This window comes from Triticum urartu, chromosome 2A (assembly GCF_056163025.1).
Source record: "Triticum urartu cultivar PI428250 chromosome 2A, HENAU_Tu73, whole genome shotgun sequence".
Taxonomy (NCBI): Eukaryota; Viridiplantae; Streptophyta; class Magnoliopsida; order Poales; family Poaceae; genus Triticum; species Triticum urartu.
The window spans coordinates 407,908,693-407,921,845 of NC_141874.1; positions in this window are offsets into that span (position 1 = coordinate 407,908,693).

The window sequence follows — 13,153 nt, forward strand, 5'->3', positions numbered from 1 at the left end:
AAGAGGACCTGGCTCCTGAGGTGCTGAAGACGGCGCTCTTGACCCTGGCTGGAGACCCCAACCCCGGCAGCGCCCGGCAGGGAGGGGCCTTGCTGTACCTCTGCCAGAGTAGGGTCGACTTTGTGAAGCAGATGCCTGCCTTTGATGAGTGGGGGCTGTGCCCCGCCGGCCTTCAAGGGTCTCGCGAGAATCCAGTGGTGGTGACTGCCCTTCCAGCCGGCCAAGGCGACTCATCCTCGAGTGGCGGAGCAGGGAGGTACGAGGTGCCAGAGGCCGAGGGGGCTCCCGGCAGGGTGACAACGCTGAGCGAGGCTCATGAGCAAGCAGTTATCGGGGCCCATGCCGCTGAGGCCGAGGGTGACAAATAGCTGCCCTCTGCGCCTGCGACTGGGGCCCCTGAGGTTCCAGCTGCTTCTCTTGGGGAGGCGATTGGCGGTGCACATCAGGCAGGCGCCCCTGACGCTGATCGTCTTGACGCTCCATCTTCGCCACAGGTCGATCCCTGCGCCCGACTCTTAGGCCGCTTCCGCGTGGACTTTGGGGCCCTCCAGAAGAGAAGGGAGGCCCTGGGCGACGGTTACCCTTGTCGCCTGCTGAAGCGCAGAAAGTACTTCGCCACTGATGAGTAAGCCTTCTCCTTTCCTAGCTCCTGATCCTCCTATTGCTCTTACTGACCCTTGCTCCGCAGGCCCCTTCCAGTCGAGCTTGCTGAGACGGCCGAGGAGCCGTCCCCTTTGGCTTCGCCCCTTGTACCGTCTTCGAGCGCTCCGAGCAGTGGAGCCCTTGTGGTGAGGGCGATCGAAGAGGCGAACCATCCCGAGGCATATCGTAACCCCGCGCACCTTGCGATCCTCCTTCGCGAGCCTTCTCGTGGCATAGCCAACCGACCATGGGCTTCTCGCCTGGTCATGGACTGCGATCGGCTGAGGCGCTTCCTGCGCTCTTCTCCTGAGGTCGGGCTGGCCCCAGGCCAGGCTTCTGACGCGGCGTGCCCGGCCGTCACGAGGGTGCCAGCCCCCAGCCCCCAGCCCGGAGGGGGAGCCCTGACTTGCAGCCCACGGCGCTTTCTTGGAGCAAATGATGGTGTGGAAGGCGTGCTTGAGCGAGCTCGGGAGCGTCGCGCAGTGAGCCTGCTTGGTGAGGAGCTTGCTGATGAAGACGCACGCCTTGAGGCCGAGGGCCTGCGCCTGGCTGCAGAGAGGCGCGAGCTGAAGGGCACCATCGCCCTTGTGCGCCGTCAGCGCGACCTTGATGAAGCAGAGGCCAAGGCGTCATTGGTGGCCTCTCAGGAGGCCCGGTCTCGGGCTGCCGAGGAAGCTCAGGAGGCCGACCGGCGGCGAACGATTGCGGAGGAGTGGGCTCGGGAGCTCCTGGCCTGGTGCCACTCGCTGGAGGAGCAGGTGGAGCTGCGCGAGGCAGCCCTCGCGTCGATGAAGGTGGCCTCAGGTGACTCGGCGGAGCTCCAGAAGCGTGAGGAGGCACTGACGCTGGAAGCCGCCGAACGTACCCGCGAGTACGAGCGTCTGGAGACGAGGGAGTGCTTGGTGACACGGGCGGAGGACGATGTCGCTGCACAGGAAGCCCGTGTCCTGGAGGAGGTCGGACGTCGGGTGGCGATGGAGCATTTGAACCTCGAGCACAAGCTCGAGGAGAAGCTAGGGTTGATCCGGGCCCAAGCCGAAGGCAGGACTGCTGCCCTGAGGGCCAAGCTGGAGGAGGTGACGCGGCGAGCCGATGCTTCCCGGGCCGCCCTTGAGGTGGCGCAAGGTGAGCTAACCACCTCCCAGGCCTAGGTGCTCCTTCTTCGCCAACGGGTGGAGGAGGCTGAGGCCATCGCGTGCCAGAATGCAGACGGGATACGTCAGCGGCGGCTCCTGGAGCATCAGCACGACCCTATGCTCACCACGCTCCGGGAGAGGGCCAACGCGGCCTTGGGCAACATCTGCGAGGAGACCGTCGGCGAGCCGCACGCGGTCAACTACGCGGGCAATCTTCAATTCTTCACTGACGTGGTGACGCAGCTGGAGGCGCGGTCGATCAGGGCTGACAGGTTGGTGGAGGAGAGGAGCCGCACCCTGCTCAGACGCGCATTTTCTCGCGTCTTCAGCCATCTTCGGAGCATGGATCCCCACTTCGATTTCGACGCTGCTATCGCCCCAGTCCCCCAGGCCGTCCGAGGCGAGCTGGCGCACTGGGTGGAAGACAATGTGGAGGCTCTTATCAGGGCCTTCGCCTCGGACAACGACGACGCAATCGTGGCGGCCGACGAGGGTGGCGTGATGGGCGGCCCTGACGTCGCTGGTGGCAACGCGGACAGCGATGGCGAGTTCAGCGATGCCAGCAACGGCCCCGGTGGTGCTCCTGAGGACGCATTGGGAGATTCATCTGACTGATTGTGCATCGTTCCTGCTTACCCTGCATGAATAGGACTCAGGTTTTGGCCTGATAGCTGTGAGAGCATTTTGGAGGGGGAGCCCCTGATGTAAAACTTGTGTTTATCGTATCTTTGTCCCGTGCTGGCCCTGGGGCAGCCCGCAGGAGGTTGTGGAGCCCTGAGTGTTTCCTGATTGAATCCATTGGACCTGCAGTAAGACGCCCTCCTGAGAGGACGCGGCGGCGGCAGTCTGGGCTGCGCGCAAGCTAGGCCTGACCCGGCTCGCGAGGGGCTCACGAGGGGAGGCAGCTGAGGCGAAGTGACAACCGAAACGCGAGAAATTGCTCGAACGAGACTAAGCACCCCTTCCCCGAACACACGCAAATCTCAAATTCGAATCCAACTTAAATCCAGCGGGGGAAAGCGACAACCAAAGGGAAGAGCAACGAAAGCAAACAAAAGGCCGCGTCCAGCACCTAGTCTAGTCTTGGACGTCTTCTCACTAGCGCGGAGCTAAGTGCTGCCACTGGGCGTGGGAGGGAGCCCCAGGGCCTGAGACCGGCACCCCTGAGACTCCGGGGCAGCCCCACTCATTATTACGTGAGAGTGTCACGGGGCGGCGAGCTTCACAGGCACTGGGCCTTCTTCACAGGTACTGGCCTTGCTTCATATCGCCAGATGAGGGCCCCGCCTTGCGCCACACTCTAGTGCCATCAGCAACGACCGGAAACCAGGACGCCGCCCGATGGGGTAGAGCGGTCGCCAGCGGTTCCCCCGACGACCATGGGTCCTCCGCCGGGGGCAGGCCCTGGGGCACCTCCCCAGCGGAGGGCCTACCTCCTGAGACCGCCTTGCTCCGAACGCCGCGGTGGTGATGTCGGATCCCTTCCCCTCTCCTGCAGCCCCCTGCGCCCTCCTTTCGAGGGGTAGGAGACTATAGGAGCGGGGCAACTGCTCGCTATGGCAACATGCACCTCCTAGCGTATACCTGCTCCTGAAGAATTAGCGGTACCCGATACTCGTTGCCTCTAGCGTGGCCAGTGGGACCGTCCCAGGGCTCCTGGAAAGGCTCAGCTTCTAGTGCCTCGTCCCCCCAGCTTGGTTTGAGGAGCGAGCCTTGTCCGTTCTCGCGAGGGTGTCCTTGGTCCATCATGAGGGGCACGTATTCCTCCGGCGCCGTCATCCCGAATGCCACGCCGTAATGGCCCGCATGCCACGTGGTCCTGCCTGACATGCCCACCGTGGGGTGGCAGCGCGGCCGCCCACTGGGGCCACGGGTCGCGTTGAGTCCTTCTTCGCGGACCGGGGGAGGGGGCAGCGCCGCCGCCGGTCCGGCGCTGACAGCTTCGCTGGCGTCGGAGTAGCCTTGGAGCCCGCGGGCGCGCGCGGAGCCCCCGCGCGGGTCGCCCTGGGCTTGAGATGGGAACTAGGTGGAGAAGGGGTGAGCCCCCGAGGCGGCGAAGCCCAGGAGCTCTGCCACTCACTCCAGCAGCACGTCGTGGCCGCCCTCTAGCAGTCTGCACTGCAGTAGCTCTCGGGCCACCGTGAGCGTGGCCCTCGAGTTCGCCTGCTCCCGGCGGGTGTACGATGTCATGGTCGCGGTGTGATTGGAGGCCCTTGCTGCTGACCGCGCCTGCCGCGGTATGAGAGCTGTCGAAGCCTGTCCGTGTCGCCCGCGGCCCGCAGCGCCCTGCGGACCGCGAGCTGCCTGGGGCACGGGGTCGCCCGAGGCGAGCGGCTCTGCGCAGGCGGGCCACGCCGCCCATGGGTCTGGGTTGCCCTCCTGGTCGCTGGGCATGGTGATGACGACGTGACGGCGCACGGAGCGGTGGAAGACGAATTCCGGCGCACCCCTACCTGGCGCGCCAAATGTCGGATTTCGGGTTCCAGCGGACCCTTGAGGTTCGAACACTGGGGTGCGCACGAAGATTCCTCCTCCTACCTGCCTGCACCCCTCCGCCACGCTAAGATCTAAACTACCGAAAGAACAACACAAGAGACACAGGGTTTATACTGGTTCAGGCCACCGTTGTGGTGTAATACCCTACTCCAGTGTATGGTGTGGTGGATTGCCTCTTGGGCTGATGATGATGAACAATACAAGGAAGAACAGCCTCGCGAGGGTCTGCTCTTGGCTGGGGCGATGAACTGCTGGGAGGAGTTCAGCCACCTTTCTCTCTCTCTCTCTCTTTCTCTCTATGCTTCCAACCTCTCTATCGAGCCTCTTCCTTCCTACTTTTCCACCCCCTTGCTCTGTGGGTGGCCGGTCCTATTTATAGAGGCCCTGGTCCTCTTCCCAAATATCGAGCGAGAAGGGAGCCAACAATGGCGGGCTAATTTGAAGGGGGACAGCAAGTATCAACTATCCTGACAAAAGTAGTCTTCACCTACGCAAAGCTCTGGTGATGACGCCGTCTTGGGCTCCACGGTGACCTCCGTCTCGTAGTCCTCCTGGTCTTGGTCTCGTTGCACCGAAATGGCAACCTTTGCCTGATGCCTCGGTACTCCGCGGCTGCACTTGCCCCCTTTGCACCAAAGAGGAAAGGGGGACGCTGCGCGGGCTGGCACCCGCCTGGCGCCCTGGGTCGTCATGTCTTGCGTCATGGGCACCTCGCGAGGTACCCCGCCTTGATCTCTCTGCCTCCTCGTGAGCCAGCCTGACGAGGCCGTGCCTGAGGAGGCTCCGTGTCATCCACCCCGCGAGGCTTGGCCCCTCGGGAGGGTCTTGGGTTTGTGTTGATGAAGATGGGCCGTGCTGGGCCCCCCTTTGAGCCATGCCGCAGGCCGCAGGCAGGAAAGTCTGGGGACCCCCGTTCCCAGAACACCGACAGGTTGTGATTTAACACAGAAGATAAACTCTCTTCACCCTATTCTCCTCGACAATTGGTTCGTCAACCAATGCCGATCATTCGTGGTAGACACTTGAGGCGATCTCCAAACCTTTACAGACTTCTTCTTCGAGAACCACAATTACTCTTAGTCTCTGAAGAAATTGACAGCTAAGCGTCTAGAGAGTTTGTAGTTCTCGAGAGTAATAGGCAGAGCGTACTGGACTTAGTTCGAGTGATGCTGAACCACTATCTAATTTTTTAGCTCTAGGGTTTTCTCTCGGTGTATTTTAAACTCAAATCAATCAGGAGACGGGGTTGATCAACAATCTTCTCACAATCAAACGGAGCAGCCACCTGACAACGCCGTTGCAGGGTGGCTATTTATAGCTACAGCCTTCCCTAGTGGGAAGTGACCATTTTGGACACGCGGCCCACCAATGGTCAACCAACACGTTCACAATGGTCGGATTTCAAGAGAAACAGTAACATTACTTGAGGACTAGGTAATTCTAACTCCTCGGTCAGAGACAAATCTCTCAGAGCGAAGAAGATCATAGTCTCTTGCTGGCAAGTATTTTCTCGGAACACAATGAGATTTCTCTCACAACTTTCATCGTATTTAGGTTTAGCATCAGAGAATCAAAGCTTCGAACGCTACACCCCTTTTAGTAGTACGATTGTCCTATGAATCAATAAACAGAAGAGAAACGATTAAATAAATGCTACATCTTCACTTCGTCATCAATCTTCTCGGTTGCAGTCACTTCCTTCGGACGAGCACCGAACCAATTGCTTTGTGTCGGCAATTTTTGAGGGGTTACTCTTGTTATCATAATCTTTGGTGATAACCTTTACTTTCACATGGAGGATTATCTTTGGCGTTTGAATCAAACTCCTCTTGATTCCAGGGACCTGTTACTCTGTGTGCACTAGAAAACTCATAAGTCCCTTACTATTTATGTCAACAAACTCCAAAACATAAGGAGGCAAATTATTGCATCAACAATCTCCTCCTTTTTGGACGATTGTTGACAAAACAGATAATCATCAAAGTGAAGATAGATAAGTGAAAAGTAATTCCTACAAGAGTGAATAAGTGTTACTTTTATCCATGATGAAATAGACCCCCCCTAGATGTATGCAGGGAAAAAGATATGAGATTAATTATCCTGCAAGTATTGAAGTACACAGAGGAAATTTCAATCATTCGAGACAATGATTCGCACTGATGACATATAATTCATCGAGATTGTAGTGCAATCGTTCATAACTTCCAATAATAATTCCACCTGCAAAACAAATGCTTCAAGAGAAATAGTGCAGCGGGAGGGGTTATTAGATTACAACACAGAAGTTTTTACAGCTTAGAGAAAATAAGCTTAAACCAGAAGTTTTAAACTTGCACGAAACCAAACCAAAGAAACACAGAAGAAAATCTATCGGGACTCGATGTAATTCTCCCCCTTTTTGTCAACTAGTGTCAACAAGGTGACGAATAACATGAGTGCAAAAAACACAGAACTTGATTCAGTCGGTGGCATCTCGAGAAGAACTGTCTGAGGTCACTTCAGCTTCGGAAGTGAATGGATTAGCTTTGAGCAACAGCGGATTTTACTTCGGGGATAACAACTTGGGGCTGAGAGGATGAGGGCATATCTAGGGAAGCCACATGAGGAACACGGGATAGCACATTGCCTTCGCTAGGTTTCTTAGTCGGTGAGGTGGCTTCAGATTCTTCAAGCAGTTTGCGAAGCTTCAGATGCAGAAGATTAGTGGTGGTCTCATGACCAGGAAGAGGAGGGTACTTCGATCTTGGAAATTGTCAATGGTGATGCCTTTGTCAATATAATCATAGAGCTCTTGGAAATTGACATTCATGAGTTGTTTCTCGGTAAAAACTTGTGAAGTAGTTATTGTGTACGCAAACTGACTTCAAGTTGCGATGGAGGTTGAATCGTAATCTTTAGGTCGCGCTGAGGGAGACGTGGCCCGTCGAATTTCTTGTGATAATCATGAGGCCTTGACACAGCCGATTTTTCCTAAAGAAATATCTTCCATGATTTGCAAGGTATCGCGAATAGGAGGTATGAAGCTTTTTTGACTTTCCTTCGCCAGATACAATGTGCGCATAGCCTGATCAATAATTTTTTGAATCCATGGCATAAAGACTTTGACGCACAAAGGATATTGAGCCGAGTCCTTCAGAATACGCAAAAACATGTCTTCAACATCGAAGATATATCGCTCAGCGATTGCATAGATAGCATTCCGAAGAACATCTGAGATGGATTTATCTGAATTCATCCCGGCCAAAGGGCAAATTGTGTAAGAGAGCATACAAAATAGCATCTGATTCTTAAATATTAAATGCTTAGGACGGGGAGCACCAGTGTAGTCATGAATCTTTTCTGGATGTGCTCCGAAAGGTTTCATCTGATATGACATCAATGTTGTGCACCCGAATTTTAGTGTCACCATGCTCAAAGCGAGGGAACTGGAAGTGCGAAACAAAATTTGTTGAAGTGAATTTGATGCGTTTTCCTTTGGTCATCCACTCCATAATCCATTTTGAGCTGCCGGATTCATCACCAGAGATATACAAAGTAGCATAGAACTGAAGAATAATCTCTCTATTCCAAGGATGCTCGAATTCGAATACCTTGGTGAGGTAGAAATCATCCAGATCTTGCAACAACTGATTGAAGTAGCTAATGTTTCGCATAGCAGGGATGTTTGGATATTCACGCTGAAATATCTTTCTGGTCTCATAGAGGACCCGAGAGTAATATATGGCATGTTCATTGGTCGAGAAGTGAGGCGATTTCGAAGTGCGCGGCCCATCATATGGACTATCTTGAAAGAATCGAGGATGTGCATTCTAATTGAAAAGAGGACCTTTGGCGCCTACTCCTGACAAGAACAGAGGTAGTTCTTCACAAGGATATGGGTATTTGAGTTCGTCTTCAAGAGAGAGAATTTCATCGCCATATACAACGGAGTCAGTACGACAAGCAGAAACTGATTTTTGTACGGAGGGACCAACATCTCGCATTCTTGTCGCAGTGTCGATAGATAACTGAAGTGGAGATGAGGTTGGTGGCACACTAGCAGGAGCTGCAGAGGCAGAAGGCAATAGAACAGATTCATTTCACTACAAAAAAAGACACATCCGTGACATTTTGGGCCGAATGGAATTTTTTTCTGTCATACATATGACACTTCTATGACGATAATTGTGAAAAAACCCGGTATCATCATAGATGTGGTGGGCTCCTACTTCTATGACAAAGAATCATGATAGAAAATGGGATTTTCGTCCTGGGCGGGCCGGAGACGCAGCTGTATGACATTCTTTGGGCCGTCCATGACGAAAAAAACCGTGGTAGAAGCAAGGGCGAGGAAAATTTCGGGGAGTTCCCAGTTACGGTGGGAGGTCGGGGGCCGAGCGATGCGCGTTTCTCTTGTACACGTACGCGCGTGTGTGCGAGGCATTGGCTCTAACTGAACCGAGCGAGGCGTTGTGCTCTAACTGAACCCGAGCGATTGCACTGCAGGCTACGCGTTACTGAACCCGAGCGATCGATCGATGGCTGTTAACTGAACCTGATCGAGCGATTCCTTCGCTACTGCTGCTAACTGAAGCCGATCGATTGGATGAATAGTGAGCGTTGCGGGGGGGGGGGGGGGGGTTGGATGAACAGTGAGCGGTGGCTTACCTCTGGATGAACATGACCCCGTGGTGTGGAGGGCTGGATGAACAATAGACGGTGGAGGGGTGCCCGTGGAGGGGTGGTTGAACAGGACCCCGTGGTGTGGAGGGCTGGATGAATAGTAGACGATGGAGGGGTGGTTGAACAGTAGCCGGTGGAGTAGCGCGTGGTGGAGGCTGGATGAACAGGAGCCCGTGGGGGCTGGAGGAGGTCGACGGTAGCCCGTGGAGGCTGGAGGAGGCCGACGGTGGAGACGAACAGTATCCCGTGGAGTCCCATTTTGCGGTACGCCACACCCCTCCCGATGAATAGGACCCCCGTTTCGACCGTAGGAGGTCCGTTTCGTCCGTTTTGCGGTACGCCACACCCCTCCCGATCAACAGGACCCCCGTTTCGACCGTAGGAGGTCCGTTTCCTCCGTTTTGCGGTATGCCACACCGCTTCCGATAAACAGGACCCCGGTTTCGACTGTAGGGGGTCCGTTTCCTCCATTTTGCGGTACGCCACACCCCTCCCGATCAACAGGACCCCGTTCCGAACGTAGGAGGTCTGTTTCCTCCGTTTTGCGGTACGCCAGGCCTCGTTTCCATCGCCTGTTCCGTCCAAGCCCTCCCGATGAACACGACCACGCATTCCGTTCCGACCCAGCCGGTTGGCTCCCACGCGTTCCGTTGCCTCCCGATGAACACGACGCATTCCATTGCCTCCCCATGAACACGACGCATTCCGTTGCCTCCCCATGAACACGACGCATTCCGTTGCCCCCCCCCATGAACACGACGACGATGCTGTTTCTCCGTTCTGACCCAGCCATGTACATGAGCCCTGGTCGTACGTATGCGCAAGTAGGCGTTCGGGACTCTTCCCGTATGTACACATATGTGGCCGTATTTTCTTTCTTGCACCTTGGCCGCTGTACGTACGTGTAGATGCTACGTGCGCGCCTCTACTACGACACATGCGCGCCTCTACATCGACCAGTATGTACGTACACGTTCGCGACCAGAATGACAACGCTACGTACGCTTCGACCAGGTGGGTCCCGACTGTCAGGCACTTCCTTGCCTGCGAAGATGTAGCTGGTGGGTCCCAGCAGTCAGGGGGGCGAATCGCTTTTTTTTTTGCCCGGACACACTTCCTTGCGTGCGAAGGTGTAGCTGCTGGGTCCCAGCAGTCAGGGGGCGAATCGTTTTTTTCCCGGACGCACTTCCTTGCGTGCGAAGGTGTAGCTGGTGGGTCCTAGCAGTCGGGGGGCGAATCGTTTCTTTTTCAGATGCACTTCCTTGCGTGCGAAGATGTAGCTAGTGGGTCCCAGCAGTCAGGGGGCGAATCGTTTTTTCCCGGACGCACTTCCTTGCGTGCGAAGATGTAGCTCGTGGGTCCCAGCAGTAAGGGGGCGAATCATTTTTTTCGTGAAATACGGTGGCCCTTCTGGTGGGTCCCCGCTGTCAGGTGGATGAATAATTATTTTGCGCGTAATAAGGAGGCACTTCCTTGCGGCTGCCGTGGACCCAGCTGTCAGCCTCTCCACGTATAGTCCACGTCTGATGGAAGTCGTTCCTTGACCATGTTGACCACGCCGCGCCGAGAGCACCAGGGCAGTGGACGACGGCGAGGCCTAGGAAGGGGACGACGCGGAGCCGGGGAAGACGCGGTAGTGGATGCACACGCGGAGAGGAGTACGAGGGTTCACTGGTTCGGCTGCGCTGCCATCGCCGTAGAATAACAGGGGGTGTGGGTGAGTGGAGGGATGGCCTGGCCAGCGGTGGGAGTAGTAGGGGGCAGTGAGGCCTCCGCGGCAGCACAGCCGACCATGGGAGGCAGGAGCAGGTGGCACGACCGGCGCTGCTTTGGGCGGCTAGAGAAAGAAGACCAGAGGGTGAAGAAGCACGACGGCCGTTGGATGGACATCGTACGGTCACTGCAGCTAGAATTGTTTATATTGACTAAGTTGACAAAGCCCTTGGTACGTCAACTTAGTAGGCCCACAGGTCAGCTTCCGAAACGGTGTGCCCTAGATGTCAGGGCGAGGAATCATTTTTTGGGCGGGTGAAGCTAGAATATCCGAGATTGAAGAAGAAGCACGGCATCCGTTGGATGGACATCCAACAGCCACTGCTGATAGAACCGTGTGTTGACTATAAGTTGACAAAGCCTTGCATACGCGTCAACTCTGTTTTTTAGGGGACGCGTCAACTTAGTAAGGCCAGAAGTGTGTGGCAGAGAACTTATAGCCCATTTGAGATTTGTAAGAATGTGTAGCCCATTTTTGAATTCTAATGGAATTTACTACAGCCCATTTACAGTTTGTTAAAAGTACATCCCATTTCAACCAATCGTTCAAAACAAAATTCAATAAAATTTCCCACATTTTGATGGGATCCGAAATATTTTTATCCCGAAATTTCTAGTCAGATTAAATACAATTTCAATATAAATTTATATTACGTAAAAATCCAACAAAACATTGCGCTCGCAACAATTAATGAAATTAAAATTTTCAATATCCAAAAATAATATTTTATAAAGTAATCACGTGTTTGGTGCATTTTTTATAGTTACTGCCCAGTTTTTATAATTACATCCCATTTATTATTTATTAAAGCCCATTTTCTTGTTAAGCCTAATGCATCTCTCCTAGGAAAGATTTGCAGCCCAGCGGGGCAGAGAATAACAACTTGACCTTGCCTGAGTATTCCTAAAAAATAGTATAGTTGGGCTAGCCATTTTCAGCTTGAAAAAAAAATTAATATCTGGGCTGGATATCTGGCCTGGGCTAGACGGGCCACAGCCCGCACAGTTAATACCTGTAGCGATGTTTTCGTTGTTGTTCAGAGGAGAAAAGTTAATATCTGGGCTAACCATCAAAAAACTCTGCAGTGCTCACACCTCAAAAACACAAATACTGCTCGAGCTGCTTGGTCCCAGCTGTCAGCCGCTTCTTGTGCCATTCTCTCGTTTATTGACTACTCCCTCCTTTCCGGTTTATAAGGCTCAATTCAAAAATCTCACCAACCAAGGTAGATGATGAGTGGTGGAATATTTTTTTGTAGTTTGCAAAAGCACCCAATTAATGCTCTTGTTTTCCTCAAAAAATTATGTTTACGAATGCATTAATTGCAATGCATGCATGCATAAAGTGCATGCATTGGTCACTTTTCTCTTAATACTTGCATGCAATGATTTAATGCACCTTGAAGTCTGAACATGTGATGGGGAACAACCAAATTGAGCCTTATAAAATGGAAAAACTAAAATTTTGAGATAAGCCCTATAAACCGGAAAGGAGGGAGTACTACATAGGTTGACAATGGTGTGGGACCGTGATGTCAGGAAACCAGGAGGAAGCAAAATAAATTATAGTTATATATGTATATATATATATAATAAGGAGGCACTTGCGTACGTGAGGCTATGGACCTGGTGGGTCCCCATTGTCATCCTCTCCAAGTAAAGTCATCTTCTCGCCCGCGCGCACTTTCCGCCCGAAACAGTCAGCACCGCCCGCCCCGCTTCCCGCTGCAGGCGATTGCTCCTCCTTCAAACGACACAAGTGCTGTCCATCCGTCCATCTGCCGCCCACATTAATGATACGCGGTTGCCGAGGCGGCTACTCCGGCGCCACACGTCCGTCCCTCCGCCCGCCCACCATTGCTATATAAACTGCTGCGCTGGCCATAGCCACAGTCATCCGCATCCGTTCCCTTTCTCCTGTCCACACCACTACTGCCCACCATGGCTTCCTCGCGCTCCAGCACTCTTCGGGACGGGCGGACGACGGACCACAAGGAGATGGCAGCCATTGCTACCGACCGGCTGGCCGGCAGGCAGCCGGAGGACGACGACGTCCCAATGGAGAACATGGTAGTTGACGATCCGGCGCCAACCCCCTCCTCCGTGCCATCCTCGCCGGTGCATTGCACCATGACCATCGGCGAGGCCCGTGCCCAATATATGGACAGGGTGAGGCAGATGCGTGAGGAGCAGTTCCGGGAGGCGCAGCTGTAGCACTAAAAAGAAAACCCAAAAAGATTTCCTTGTTCTTCTTTTGCTTGTTGGGAGATTCCCTGTGTAAATAGTTTTTCTCGTTTTTGCTTTGCCTTTTTGTTTGCTTGTTCAAGAAAACCAAAAACTCCAAAAATATTTCAGTGTGTTTCTTTGAATTTCTTTTCTTTTTATTCAAGTCTTACCGAGGAGAAGACCACGATGAAAATGTTGAGTGGCTCTCATTTGAATAA